The sequence below is a fragment of the Schistocerca serialis genome, chromosome 5, assembly GCF_023864345.2.
Source record: "Schistocerca serialis cubense isolate TAMUIC-IGC-003099 chromosome 5, iqSchSeri2.2, whole genome shotgun sequence".
Taxonomy (NCBI): Eukaryota; Metazoa; Arthropoda; class Insecta; order Orthoptera; family Acrididae; genus Schistocerca; species Schistocerca serialis.
Window position 1 is genome coordinate 656,611,022 of NC_064642.1, and position 16,363 is coordinate 656,627,384.

Below are 16,363 nucleotides of genomic sequence, written 5' to 3' on the forward strand. Positions count from 1 at the left end.
GATTGGCGCCTCTCAGAATACGCAAAGTAGAGGCTTGTTCCCACAGCGTGGAAATCCTTGTGCTGTGTCGTTTAGCTATCAGGTCACAGAGCAGTCAGTAGGGGAGATTCAATGAGATGACGATAGTTCGGTTAATTTGTGCGGTGTGAAGACGGTTTCGTTTTTCCTAATTCGGCTCCTATACAGAGGCTTGGTGGAAAATGTTGGTAATTCTTTGGTTTCTTCGTCTTCTGGTCCTCCCCGGTGCAGAACTTCACGTCTTTCCCTACTGGTGAGACTTTCGGTCTGTATCTTGTGGTGGACTAAGAGCCAGTGGCATTCTACAACTGTATCGACAACGGAACTGCCTATAATCTCGGACATATCGTGTGTCACGTGGGTGAACTTATTCGCCCTGAGTCGGCCGTCTGACGCTTGATAATTCCAGCACGCACCGTCGTGCCTGTGAGTAAATTGGGTTTGGCTGGCCCAGTGAACGAGTGCACCTCACACTGAAATCTGTCGGGATTTCAGGACTCTGGTAGGGAAGTTTCCCGCGTTCTGGTAATCAGAACGCCAGGCCGTGTAGTTCGCGTATTTTCGTGGACGCGTGCAGAACGTACAGCTGCAGCAGAGCACCGTTCCTCGCCCACGTTGGGCGTTGTATGCTGCCGCCTGAATCAAGGAGAAAGAGTAAAGTGCTGCTGCATCGGTGTTCTCCAGAGAGACACAATTTGTGGTATACTTGGTCGTAGCTGATTCAATTTGAGTGGAGTTGGGATCACAGTGGATTCATGGAAACAACGTCAAATGGAGTTGTAAATTCAGGGGAGAATTAGAATAGCTTTCAACCCAATGTATGCTTTGCCTATCAAACACCATTTCTTAACTGATTTATCTTTGTCATTTGTGTGTAAGATTTATCAGCTGTTTCTCCAGAAAGTTGTTGTTACTAAAGATTTAATAAAATTTGTCATACCCCATCTACTATTCATTGTTTTTATTTTATTGCCGTGGTATAAGGGAACATCAGCAATTTAAGATTCAGTTTTATTAAATTCGTTAATATTATTATTAATTTGAATTCTCGAAGCGTTTACAGGCATAAAGCAACATAAGTTCCATGAGTAAATTCACTAATTCATATACAAAAATTAAGGGTGTAGCAACCGATAGTAACATTATCATCATTCAGATATATATTTATGATTAACGCAGATGACGGTTTTCGAAGTGTCCGCTTGCAGTAATTACCAGCCTCATGTAATGACACGGAGAAACCTCATTGAACGCCGCACACTATCCGTCAATGGGAGTTTTGCAGCGCTTTGGCAGTGTCGAGATACGGCCTCTCGACCCGACAAAATGCACAACTAAATGCTCACACATCTTCGGGGCCACATATTCTCGGGCTTTTTAATCGTACTAGGCGGGAAGGAGAATTTCCTTCTCCAGGCGGGAAGGTATTGCTATTCCTGTCCTGAAACTGGAGGAAGACCCCCATATTGTACCTGACTACCGGCCAATCACTCTGACGAATTGGCTGTGTAAACTGTTCGAATGAATGGTCAACCGCTCTCTCTGGTGGCGCCTTGAAGCCGGAGGGCATATATCACGATTCCAAAGTAGCTTTCGGGCTTTCTGGTCCACCACAGACCATCTGTTTCGTCTGGAATTTGCAGTGAGCAGTGCTTTCGCGCATCGCAAACACCTAATTGCTGTCTTCTTTGACCTACACAAAGCATAAAGTACCACCTTTCGACATCCCATCCTATCTACAATGCATGAGCGGGGTTTCCGGTGCAGTTTACCCAATTTTATCCAGAATTTCCTATCTCTCCGACTTTTTCAGGTACAGATATGTTCAACTATCTTGAGTCAATATGTACTGGAAACTGTAGTCCCTCAGGGATCTGTTTTGTGCGTAAAGATGTTCGCTACTGCCATCAACGCTATCGTAAATGCAGCCTCTCCATTACTGTACGTAGATGATCTTTGCCTGAACTATGCCTGTGTATCGCAGCGCACTACTGAGCGCCAGCTTCAGGGAGCTGTCTGGAGAGTACATGACTGGGACCTGAATAGCGGCTATCAGTTTTCTCCTGCAAAATCACGAGTTGTGCATTTTTGCCCACTCGGGACTGTGCACACACACTTAGAAATTTATCTTGATGACCGATTTCTTGAAGTCGTTGAAACTTTTCAGTTCTTAGGTATTTTAATTGACGACAAGCTAACTTGGCTGCCACATGTCCGACAGCTCAAGGCAACTTGTATGAAGAGGCTAAATGCACTTCATTTTGTTAGTAACTCCCCGTGGGGCTCAGACCGCATGGTTCTTCTGAGACTTTACAATGCGCTAATTTTATCCCGCTTGGACTATGGATGTGTTGCCTATGGGTCGGTAGCACTGTCTGTACTGAGCTTGGTGGACCCTGTTAACCACACAGGCGTGTGGTTGGTAATGCAGCCTCCCGTACGAGCCCTTTTGACAGCCTCCTGGAGAAATACGGTGTCCCACTGCTGTGGGTTGGGTGACAGTAGCTTCTGCCAAATTACACAGTCATAGTCAGCTGTCTCCTCACCCATGTCACTCAATTTCGTTTCACAAAAAACACGCGTGGCTGCTCTCATCGGAGGTTCAAGTCCTCCCTCGGGCATGGTTACGTGTGTTGTCCTTAGCGGAAGTTAAGTAGTAAGTAAGCCTAGGGACCGATGACCTCAGCGGTTTGGTCCCATAGGAACTTACCACAAATTTCCAAATTTTCCACAACCAACATTTCAGACTGTTTGTGCATCACCCAAAACTGGGTAGACCACCTGGAATCCGACTCGATACTTTACTCAAGGTTCTACGCGCTTCAGTCCGGAACCGCGCTGCTGCTACGGTTGCAGGTTCGAATCCTGGCTCGGGTATGGATATGTGTGGTGTCCTTAGGTTAATTAGGTTTAAATAGTTCTATGTCTAGGGGACTGATAACCTCAGATGTTAAGTCTCATAGTACTTAGAGCCATCTGAACAATCTACTCAAGGACGTCCAACAGGCTCCTTTAGTCCTTATCGACTTCGAGGAACCTGCGTGTTTTTTTAGATATGCAGATGTATGACCTAATGGCAGTGAAAATTTGAACGACTTTTTAGACTATTTGAATTCAGTCCACCCGAATTTGTTTCACGATGGAGTTGAAAAAGGATGACCGCCTTTCCTTCCTTGAGGTGTTCAGGAGTAAGGCTGAGACATGCCCTTTATAGGAAATCCACTCACACTGACATGTATCTGCAGGCTGACTTTTGTCACCATCCAGCTCAATGTGAAGGCGTACTTCGTACCTTCGTTCATAGGGCCCATGTAATCTCGCGTCCTGAAAATTCGTCAACTGAGTTAGCCCATCTCGAAGTCACCTTCCATCAGAATGGTTATAGTGAAAGACGGGTCAGACGTGCGTTTACTATCGACCAACTGTGCACTAGGGGAGTGATGACAGTACAGAGGTGACACCAGTCTACGGCCTGTTTGCTTTACGCAGAGGCATTTTAAGCAGGATTAGTCGTATTTTATGGAAATATGATGCGAAGTGTGTGTTTCGACCACCATCTAAGATCAGAGTCCTTTCAGCTCCCGTGTACGATTATCTTGGTTTGTTTAAGCCGGTTGTTTATTTGTTGAGCAGGTAGTTCGGCAGCCCGCACGCAATGGAAATGTCTTAGAATTTGTAGCTACAAATAGGCTGGACCTTATCGACAATGAAAGTATAGAAACGGGGGTTAGCGATCGTGATGTCATTATAGAAACTACGATTTCGAAAGTTAATAAATCAGTTAAGAAGGTTAGGAAACTGTTTCTCTTAGACAGAGCAGATAATTAGTTATTAGCATCTCACTTAGACTTTGAATTGGTATCACTTAGTTCTAGCAAGATGGAGATAGAGGAATTATGAATAAAGTTTAAGCAGATTGTAAATCGTGGTCTGGAGAGTTATGAGCTTGTAAAGGATGGTTTAATAATGAAATTCGACGGATTCTGAGGAAGGAGAGGCTGTTGCACTCTCGGTTTAAAATGGAACGCACAAATGACGTCAGGCGCAGGTTAGTAGCGATTCGCGCGTCTGTGAAAAGATCTTTGCGCGAAGCATGCTACAATTACCATCGTCACGCCATAGCGGAAGACCTGGCAGAGAACCCGAGGAAATTCTGGTTGACCATTCTGGTGTGGCAGTTGAAGATAGCAAAATGAAAGCCGATGTTTTGAATTTCACGTTCAAAACATCATTCACACAGGAGAATCGTACAAATATCCCGTCATTTGACCATCGGACAGACTACCATACGGACGAAAAGTAATAAGCATACCTGCATACCTGGTATAGAGAAACAACTGAAAGATTTGAAAGCATGTAAATCACCATGTCCAAATGGAATCCCAGTTCGATTTTACAAAGAGTGCTCTACGGCACTGGTCCCTTACATAGCTTACATTTGTCATGAGTCTCTGGCCCAGCACAAAGTCCCAAGTGACTGGAAAAAAGTGCAGGTGACTCCAGTATATAAAAAGGATTAAAAAGACGCACCCGCAAAACTACATATTACTTGAACATATTCTCAGTTCGAATATAATAAACTTTCTTGAAACTGAGAAGCTTATGTCTACTAATCAGAATGGTTTTAGAAAGCATCTCTCGTGCGAAACTCAGCTTGCCCTTTTCTCACTTGATATACTGAGAACTATGGATGAAGGGAAACATGCAGATTCCAAATCTCTAGATTTCCGGAAAGCACTTGACACGGTGCCCCACCACATGGTAGGAGCATATGGAATAAGTTCACAGACATGAGAGTGGCTCAAAGACTTCTTAAATAATAGCACTCAGTGTTTTGCCGTCGAAGGCGATTGTTCAAGAGAGACAAGGGTTTCGTCAGGGGTGCCCCAGAAAAGTGTGATAGGACCGCTATTGTTCTCTATACACATAAATGATTTGTAGGATAGGTTGGGCAGGAATGTGCCCGTTGTTTGCCGCTGATACCGTGGTGTACTGTAAGGTGTCGGAGTCTAGTGACTGTAGGGTGATACAAGACGACTTACACATAACTCCCAGTTGGTGTGATAAATGGGAGCTATCCATAAATGTGGAAAAATTTAAGTTAATGCGAATGAGTAGGAAGATCAAACCTGTAATCTTCGGATACAGTATTACTAGTGAGACCCCCTGCTATACCCGCAGGAAAGGACAGATAGTTCAATTTGTGGAACGGGGCCAAAATGAGTGGCTGTCAGTTGCACTCGAACACACTACTTTATTCATTTTACAATTATAATGTGGAGTAAGTTGAGATCTCAGAGTAAGTCACTCCATCGCTAAGACTGAACTGAAGACACAACTGCAGTCTGTAAGAAGATGCTACTGTTATCTCACTCACTACAGAAATTTAAAAAATGGTTTGCCTTTCTAACTTGAAGCTCGTAACTACACTCCTGGAAATTGAAATAAGAACACCGTGAATTCATTGTCCCAGGAAGGGGAAACTTTATTGACACATTCCTGGGGTCAGATACACCACATGATCACACTGACAGAACCACAGGCACATAGACACAGGCAACAGAGCATGCACAATGTCGGCACTAGTACAGTGTATATCCACCTTTCGCAGCAATGCAGGCTGCTATTCTCCCATGGAGACGATCGTAGAGATGCTGGATGTAGTCCTGTGGAACGGCTTGCCATGCCATTTTCACCTGGCGCCTCAGTTGGACCAGCGTTCGTGCTGGACGTGCAGACCGCGTGAGACGACGCTTCATCCAGTCCCAAACATGCTCAATGGGGGACAGATCCGGAGATCTTGCTGGCCAGGGTAGTTGACTTACACCTTCTAGAGCACGTTGGGTGGCACGGGATACATGAGGACGTGCATTGTCCTGTTGGAACAGCAAGTTCCCTTGCCGGTCTAGGAATGGTAGAACGATGGGTTCGATGACGGTTTGGATGTACCGTGCACTATTCAGTGTCCCCTCGACGATCACCAGTGGTGTACGGCCAGTGTAGGAGATCGCTCCCCACACCATGATGCCGGGTGTTGGCCCTGTGTGCCTCGGTCGTATGCAGTCCTGATTGTGGCGCTCACCTGCACGGCGCCAAAAACGCATATGACCTTCATTGGCACCAAGGCAGAAGCGACTCTCATCGCTGAAGACGACACGTCTCCATTCGTCACTCCATTCACGCCTGTCGCGACACCACTGGAGGCGGGCTGCACGATGTTGGGGCGTGAGCGGAAGACGGCCTAACGGTGTGCGGGACCGTAGCCCAGCTTCATGGAGACGGTTGCGAATGGTCCTCGCCGATACCCCAGGAGCAACAGTGTCCCTAATTTGCTGGGAAGTGGCGGTGCGGTCCCCTACGGCACTGCGTAGGATCCTACGGTCTTGGCGTGCATCCGTGCGTCGCTGCGGTCCGGTCCCAGGTCGACGGGCACGTGCACCTTCCGCCGACCACTGGCGACAACATCGATGTACTGTGGAGACCTCACGCCCCACGTGTTGAGCAATTCGGCGGTACGTCCACCCGGCCTCCCGCATGCCCACTATACGCCCTCGCTCAAAGTCCGTCAACTGCACATACGGTTCACGTCCACGCTGTCGCGGCATGCTACCAGTGTTAAAGACTGCGATGGAGCTCCGTATGCCACGGCAAACTGGCTGACACTGACGGCGGCGGTGCACAAATGCTGCGCAGCTAGCGCCATTCGACGGCCAACACCGCGGTTCCTGGTGTGTCCGCTGTGCCGTGCGTGTGATCATTGCTTGTACAGCCCTCTCGCAGTGTCCGGAGCAAGTATGGTGGGTCTGACACACCGGTGACAATGTGTTCTTTTTTCCATTTCCAGGAGTGTAATACTTCCCATACTTGACTGTCTTGATGACGTTCTCCAAGGACTGTCGCAAGAAAGCTGACACAGGCTGGAAGGAGCGATGAATGCTTGCGAATGATACACTTGGGGCGTAGACTTTTTAAACCATATCACGGCAGCCTAAGAACAACTATCATTGGTACATGCCGATAAGCAGAGACAATATCATATTCTATGTTTGTTCTACCGCCTTCTCAATCACAGCGCCGCTTTTTTATTTGTCTTCAACTCTTGCACCTCTGTCTGAACTGGAGACCAGAAATGCTTGTTCTCAACAAAGTGAAGTTCTCTCTGTACCATAACATAATACTGCAATGTTTTCTAAATCGTTTTCTGTACCAGGAAATCGATTTAGGAACAATCTTCCTCAAAATATCGGAGAAACTAAATCCCTTTCAAACTTCAAAAGACAGCTAATCTCTCGCAACAGCTCTCGCTCCCACATTCTGTGCATCTCGCTCTCGCCAGTCCCCTTCTCTCACAACTTTTCTCTACTCATCGTCGGCAGAATTCTGTTTATATTCGTTTCTTTCCTAGCGGTAACTAATGATGTCACTTCAATCTTCTCCTCTTCCTTTATCTGTTCCACTTCCGACAATACGAAACATGGCTTAAAATCTGCTAATCTAATCTATATCATTCTAAACGCTCTTCACTACAACAATTTATTACTATCTTATTATTATTATTATTATTATTATTGGGAATGCTTTGTAGTGTCTTTGATGTGTGATGTTACTGTTCAGAAAGAAAGAGCCTTAAGTCCCTAATCTGGTCAGGCTAAATAAGCAATAAATCAAATAATAAGTAAACGACTTATCAGACTTCATTTCAATTTCAAAACCAGACTAAGGTCCTAAAGCTGATATATTGTTCTAAAACTGATCCTGGTCAGATGACTTTTTAAAGACAAATATACCCATGCATTCCTTATTTGTCTGTCTCACTGTGTCGGTTTTCCATTGCAAAGCAGATGCCAAACTTTTTTGTTTAAATATGACACATAAGAGTATTTTCAATTCCTTCCTTCCTTTCATTTATTTACGTTTGGGCTCATAACGAGTGGTACTGAACGGTTTTCTTCTTGTGCGCCATTCAAGACTGGAACAAGGGTAAGAGAGAAGATCTTACTGGTACATTATGTAATTCACACTATATACCATGCCAAGAACATACACTGGATCTCAGTTAAGAGGCAGGTGGTGGTGGGGGCGGGGGGTAGGAGACAAACTGATATTGCTTTCCCATTGAATGGCTAAATAGTTTGGTGATTCCATAAGAAATTATTCATTATAAACTTGCCACTACTCAATAGCAATTACATGTTCTGTGTTTGTTGTGTAGTGTATTGACCGTATTTGGTCAGAAAATACGCCAGAGCGGAAGTGATTTGCAACAGAGACAGCCACAGAAAGGCGAGTGTGTTATGCGTTGCTAAGCAAAACACAGCCGACTGGCGTTGTGAAGCGCAGCCAGCTGGGTGCGATACAGCAACAGACGATGCTGCAACATGCTATCGGAAGGACGGAACCCTTTCCTCACTTGCCATCACGAAAGTGTTTAGAATATGTGCCTTAAGCCCTAAACGAACGTAGTCAGGAGGATATAAGTACTTAGCCGTTCTTGTGCTATATCATTCTCATCTCAGTATCACAGCCTACACCATGAGCCTGCGACACCCGGAGCGATGTCCTGGGATGCAGTATGGGGTTCACAGTTCGACCACGAGACATGGAAACCTGCCCTGAGCATGGAAGAGCCGCCAATTCGCTGGAGGAAGTTCAGAGCCATCGTTAGCTGTGCTGCAGCGCTATCATCACCATCGCAGCCAGAGACGTTGCTGACAGTGGCATTCGAGAGATGACACGCTCTTCCCGCTCTTTGAGGGCAACTTTGTCTGGCAACTGAACACTTCCACCAAGCTTTTCCTGAACTACTAGAGCCGAGGACCGGAATAAAGAACAAATCTACTGTCGTCTTGACGTCTCAGTTCACTTTCCACGTTTGACAATTGGAGTGGGATTTGACAGTTGCCATATGACACATACATTTCTCATTTGTATATGTGGTGGCCAGGATACGAAATGGGTTTATGAAAACGTCCCCACACCCTTACGGATACGTTCATGCACTTTGCGATGGGTAGTGGATTACACATACAATTTTTTTATTTATTGACTTATTTAACTTCTCAGTGGAACGTTATGGAACGTTATGAGGGCTACAGGAAGAAGTACTTCAGCTTTTTCTTAAAAGAAACAGGGCATAGAATTCTGTGCCGAGTGCAGAGCAGCTTGTTCCGAATCCTCATCCAGAGTTACAGCCAAGTTATTCACTATTTTATGGTATGGTACTGGAATACTGTCGAGAAAAATAGGAGAGAACTTTTCACTGACTTTTGAAGTTATTAATTTTTGATGGGATACTAAGGTTAATTGAGACTGTTTCTTGGTTGGCTTAAGTCCCAGGTTTTGCGCTCATCTCACCACTGAATAGAGACCACTCTTCATCTAAACGATTGCAGTATTGTTATCTTCAAGTTTGGCAGTTGAGTAAGGTGCTTGTCGTTGACGTAGAAGTATGTACAGGAAGGAACGTTGGTACAGAGTGCTTAAAAATATCACAAATTCCTGCTGGGGGTTATTTTGCTCAAAACTAGGTGGAATGTTATGGCAGTTATGCGTGTGGTGGAAGGGGTAATGTGAGCTCTCAGTACCTTCTGCCTATTACTCAGAAGTAAGTCATATAGTCAATGATACATATGGTAGCCACGTATCCTTGCAATTACTTCAGCCCTTCTTCACAGTGAATCGTCCACTCTTCCAAATACACTAGCCTGCATTCGAATTTTTCCTCATGCATTGGTGACGCACTCCCGCACAGCCTGCACATTTTTCATGGGTTTGGCATAAATCAATGCCTTTAACTGTCCCCATAGTCATAAATCCAGTTCTAGACCATTGAATGGGCAGACTGTGCTTCGTGCCCTCATCAGTCTGTTCCCAATCCATGAAATGTTGTGAAGATGTACTGTTGCACGATCCATAGCAAAAGGTTTGGTGTCCCCGTGACAGTCAATTCCTACTCATACGGTGATTTTGAAGTTATCCTGATGCCTCATCTCCATCATTATTCGAGGATAGACTTCTGCCCACATGCGTACATATTATAGTAATTTCCTTGCCATCTCTCGCTTCATGACTAAATTAAATGCAAATTGTGAACAATAGATCTATCGCAAGCAAAAGGAAGGAAAACGGCGCACCCGAATGGACCCTTAGGCAAGCAGTTATTTAGCTCGGCATGGATTCATAGAGCTGTTGGATGTCCCCCTGAGGAATATCTTACCAAATTATGTCCTACTGGCGTCTAAGATCATTAAAATCCCGATCTGGTTGGAGGGTCCTTCCCATAATGCTCCAACTGTTCCCAGTTGGGGAGAGATGAGACAAACTTGCTGGCCAAGGTAGGGTTATGTGTGAGTGGGCATTATCTTGGTGAAATTTCAGCCCAGGACGGCTTGCCATGAAGGTCAGCAACGGTTCGCAGAATTTTGCCGATGTATCGTCGCGCTATGAGGGTACCGCAGGTAACAATCGAAGGGGTTCTACTATGGAAAGTTCTATTATAGAACGAAATGGCATCCCAGACTGCGACACCTTGGTTGTTATGCTGTATGGCGGAAGACAGTCATCTTGATATTCCACTGCTGCCCGAACCGTCTCGAGACACGTCTTCATTGGACATCGGGCCTCAGTTCAAAGTGGGACTCGTGGCTAAAGACATTTCCACTCCAGTCAATGAGATTCCAGGTTGAATGTGCTTAATGCTTCTCCAAATGGGATTTTTGGTGTACAGAGGGCAATGGCAGTCGGCGCAAGGGACGCCGTGGGCTCAGCCTCCTTGCTGTGTGTTACCCGTTAATGGTTCTTCTGTTCACTGAAGTACCATTTGCGCGTCTGATCGATGCTAACGGTGTGTCCAAGTCTCTGAGTGCCTCTGATAATTGCTCAGCCCTTACGTTCTCTCGTCCCTCTAGGTCGGCCGCTTCCTTCTTGACGCTGCCATGGTTCACCCATCCTGCCAACACCGTCAAATTGGCATAGCTGTTATTCAAATGTCGAGCGCTTCGCTCATTACTCCAACCGGCTTTTTGAGCCAAACTGCACATCCTCTCCGAAATTCTGACATCTGCTTATACCGTTCACGCGCCTGGGTACACAGATTGAGTTTCGGAAAAACTTTATCCTATGGTATCTAAATGTCCTCTCTTTATAATCGTTGACAGACCCGCGGTGAAACTGCGCTGCAGCGAAATACATTCATCCATCGGCCGCCAGAGTCTACAATTTAGCATTTTCCGGCGATAGCTGTATAATACACAACTGGCCATTAAAATTGCTATACCAATAAGAAATGCAGATGATAAACGGGTATTCATTGGGCAAATATATTATACTAGAACTGACATGAAATTACATTTTCACGCAATTTGGGTGCATAACCACCTATGGCCGTAATAACGGCCTTGATACGCCTGGGCATTGATCCAAACACAGCTTGGATGGCGAGTACAAGTACAGCTGCCCATGCAGCTTCAACACGATACCACAGTTCATCAAGAGTAGTGACTGGCGTATTGTGACGAGCCAGTTGCTCGGCCACCATTGACCAGACGTTTTCAATTGGTGAGAGATCTGGAGAATGTGCTGGCCAGGGCAGCAGTCGAACATTTTCTGTATCCAGAAAGGCCCGTACAGGACCTGCAACATGCAGTCGTGCATTATCCTATTGAAATGCAGGGTTTCTCAGGGATCGAATGAAGGGTAGAGTCACCGGTCATAACACATCTGAAATGTAGCCTCCAGAGTTCAAAGTGCCGTCAATGCAAACAAGAGGTGACCAAGCGTGTAACCAATGGCACCCCATACCATCACGCCGGGTGATACGCTAGTATGGCGATGACGAATACACGCTTCCAATGTGCGTTCACCGTGATGTCACCAAACACGAATGCGACCATCATGATACTGTAAACAGAACCTGGATTCATCCGAAAAAATTACGTTTTGCCATTCGTGCACCCAGGTTCGTCGTTGAGTACACCATCGCAGGCGCTCCTGTCTGTGATGCAGCGTCAAGGGTAACCGTAGCCATGGTCTGCTAGCTGATAGTCCATGCTGCTGAAAACGTCGTCGAACTGTTCGTGCAGATGGTTGTTGTCTTGCAAACGTCCACGTCTGTTGACTCACCAATTGAGACGTGGCTGCACGATCCGTTACAGCTATGCGGATGCCTGTCAACTCGACTGCTAGTGATACGAGGCCGTTGGGATCCAGTACGGCGTTCCGCATTATCCTGCTGAACCCGCCGATTCCATATTCTGGTAACAGTCATTGGATCTCGACCAATGCGAGCAGCAATGTCGCGATACGATAAACCGCAATCGCGATAGGCTACAATCCGACCTTTATCAAAGTCGGAAATGTCATGATAAGCACTTCTTCTCCTTATACGAGGCATCACAAAAACGTTTCACCAGGCAACGCCGGTTAACTGCTGTTTGTGTATGAGAAATCGGTTGGAAACTTTCGTCATGTCAGCACGTTGTAGGTGTCGCCACCGGCGCCAACCTTGTGTGAATGCTCTGAAAAGCTAATCATTTGCATATCACAGCATCGTCTTCCTGTCGGTTAAATTTCGCGTCTGTAACACGTCATCTTCGTGGTGTGGCAATTTTAATGGTCAGTAGTGTATTAATTTGTGACCGGTTTCCATAATTCCTTCGTGGTGTGTCGTTTTTCTGTTTTGAAGTGTATATTCGTTTCCAGACATTTCATTATAGGAATTTTTCTTCAGCTGTCGACGTCCTGTAGCAGTATGTGACTGTTACACTCTGGAGATGTAACTAGAAGTTTATTCCTACGTCTTGAACGTAGGTTCCAAAATCCATGTACTGCAGAGAACTGACAGGACGACACTACTGGCCGTCAGCTTACTTTTTTCACTTTCCGTTCAATGTCTCTCCACGGACTGACCACTCGAGCAAGAGCGCAAAGTGAAAGTGGCTGTTGCCGTGTCTTCGACGCGGCGTGCCTTTCTGGGCCGTCCGCGAAGACGACGACCGTCTGGACTTAATTGCAAAGAGATCGCGGTAGTAGCGAGGAGTACAGTGTGGGCGACAGCAATTAGGAGCCCCGGGGGCGGCAGGCGGCGGGTTCTTGCGACGGCGCTAATGGGCCGGCCGCAGACACGCCCCCACGCCCCCAGCTAAGGCCACGGCGCGTTAACGAACAGGCCGCGGTCGCCCGGCAATTAGGACGTCGCATTACCTGCCGCACCGCCACCACACCACCGCCATTACGCCAGATTGGCCTCGGGCCGCCACGTGCCCTGTTGGAGACTGCGTCTTTCCCTGCACTCTGCGCTTCCTTCGGCGAATGTGGGCGGCCACACTGTTTTCTTCTGGCACCAACGTGCAACGCCTGTACCAAAGAGCATTCCTGCTCCTCTATTCACTCCTAGCTATCTTTCTCAGTACATAGCTGAAAGAAAACTTTTTGTCTCCAAGCTCAATTGTTCAGTTTGCTAAGTCCTAAACTGCAGAATGCTCACTCTCTCCCAGGCAAGCTGAGTAAAGAACGCCACGTCCGCACTCTAGGCAAGCTGGGAATGGAAGACCTCTGTGGAGACTTCTGCCAGTCCGCCCTTCGCCTCGGTTTCCCCTCCAGCAAAATCACTTACGCCAATTGCTGTGCAAGTCGCGTTAATTATGCATCGCTTCACAGTGCCGACCAATGCCTGCTCTGGGAAGTGAACAAATTCCCACAAAATTTCCCTTCCTCTCAACTTCTGTTATTTAGCTCCGCCCTGGCCACCCATCAAGGTTAGCGTCTGCATAAAACACAAATTTTTCCGAAATTCTGACTCCCAGGAGAGTACTTCAAATTCCTTGGTCCTATGTTCCCATCGGAGGGCGGCGTATTTCATTCACTCTTCACCTGATTTACTTCAGACTCTGCGGACCATGAATTCAGTGTGGTGTTGCTATAGTCACGAACATGCATATTTCGGCCTCTGTTGACTGCTCCACCGTAGCTTTGCGTGGCTTTCTTGCATGTTTCACTGAAAACGGGATGACGGACATTTATCAACAGGTGTACAAGTTCTCTGTCTGCTTCCCGTAACACCAGCATGGGGTCAAGCACCCCGTCACTGTCACTCATCTTAAGGTAGCTGGAGGCCACGCCCCGTTACTGCTTTCTCAGAGTTTGAGCCTCCCTAAGCTGCCTATTGTCGCTTCCCTTCACTGTTCCCCAGCTGTGCCCTGCCACCCGGCCACGGTCAACTCTGAATACTTCCCTGGGATAAACTAGCCTCCAGTAAATTGACGCATTTCCAAAAAGTTTTCATGTCACGTGAATTACTTTAAAACCATCACCCAACATTAATTATTCCAATTCGTCCATACTATACCCTCTACAAGATGCATTGTGCCTTCTCAGTCATTTTTGTTCAGCCCTACAGTTCGCTCAATGTGAGTTTGGTGATCTTCAATGACTTTATGTAAGGGGCATAGTTCTTGCCATCTTACAACATTGGACCGAGCGATGGGGTGCAGTGGCCGGACTTCCATTCTGGAAACTGCATCGGGCCATCTTGATTTTGGTTTTCTGTGAATTTTCTAAATCACTTGATCGGTATTCCGATATGGTTCCTTCGCTCCACCTCTAATGGCCTCGATGTCAACAAAAGTTAAACCCAAATATTTCGCCACATTGGAACGTGATCGGCAAACTCGGGATTGAGTGCAAGGGTTCATGAGCTAGGTGACTTAACACATATTGAAAGTGCGACGGAAGTCAGCAGAATGTGATACTCAGTGAAGTGTAACGAAAAGTGCTCGTATGACAAGTACACATTTACTGGTTACATTATTTCATGATCATAATTTGATCTCTGCATTTTGCTTCCCCTCTTATTTACAACCCTTGCAATATCAGAAAACAGCTGCACATTTCGGTTGTTCAGTACATGCCAAGAATTTATATTTTTATTTGCTTTAGTAATTGTCAGTGAAGGTATCTGACGACAGTGAGAACCAAATTTCTCGCGGCGACACTCTTGTACAAAATATCATTGGACTTCTTGTCAAGTCCATTCTGGGCGAAACTTCAGGCTCTCGAGGATTACCACCATCGTCTTAACCATTGACAGTTGTGGCTGCTAATGTGGCGGCCTTATATGGTCCATTGGCGGCTTCTGATTGGTCACCAGCCAAAACGCGATAAGAAGCTGTCCACTGGCTATAAAACGCCATCATACGAGCAGCCATGGCAGTAATTTGCTCCTGACGAAGACGATGATGATAATTAGAGTTCGGATAAAAATGTATTAAAAATTAGAAAATATGTACATAGAATATGGGCTTAAAATGTAAAATATGGAAAAGTTTGCCGATAGAAAACTGCTATTTTCAAATAAACCACACTTTACTATACCAAAAATTTTTGCTTTTCAGTCTCACTGGTATGATTTGTACTGTTACAATACACAATCACATGTGTTTTCTTTTTAAATTTTCAGAATTAAAACTATTTGTTTGAACGGAACAATGCTATGTACAGACTGAAAGATCTTACATCTTAGGATGTGAACGGAGCAAACTGAAATTTGCACAGTTCATGAAGTGAGTATGGGACTGCTTCTAGCAATGTACTCCAACGTGTCAGCACTGGTTCTGGTGGCAAAATAATATCTGGGCGCATCTCTTTAAATTTTGAGATTCTACTGGAAGCTTTAAAAATGTTTTTAACGTGTGATATTAAACTGTCAACATTTTTGTAATTTATCCTTATGCAGTCAGCTAATCTATTCATTCGGTATGCCAAGCAACGTTACGTGGATGAATTTAGCATATAAAAGATTCAGGACGTGTGCAGCTTTAACCGTATAAGGAGCAGCGTCGGTAACTAATAAGAAAACTTGTTCGTGGTTTGCGCCATAACGCCGTAAAACACTCATAACATCATTAAAGATGTTTGATGGTGTTTGGTGGCTACATTTAGAAAGTTCTTCACACGCTAACAGGAAGGATTTACTCGATTCATCTTCAAATAGTCATCCAGTTACTACATTGCCAGTGCACCGCCCCTGAGTGTCCGTAGACTCGTCGATTGCGACCCATGTAGGACAAGCCTGAATTACGTCTCGAATCGACGCCAAATATTCCTCGTAAATGCTGCTGGCATAATTATTTCTAAGTGCAGATCCGTCAGGAATGTGTTTGCATGAACACTTCTCTAGGAAGCTTTTAAACAATGCATTGTTTAAAATATGAAGCAATATAAAGCATATCTGCACAAAACATGGAATAAGACAAATCTTTCTAGAAGGTAGAACGTTGGGAGTCTCTGGATGTTACATAAAAAAATTGTTGTTGGAATTTATTCTTCCTTATCTGTTTATCTTAATTTT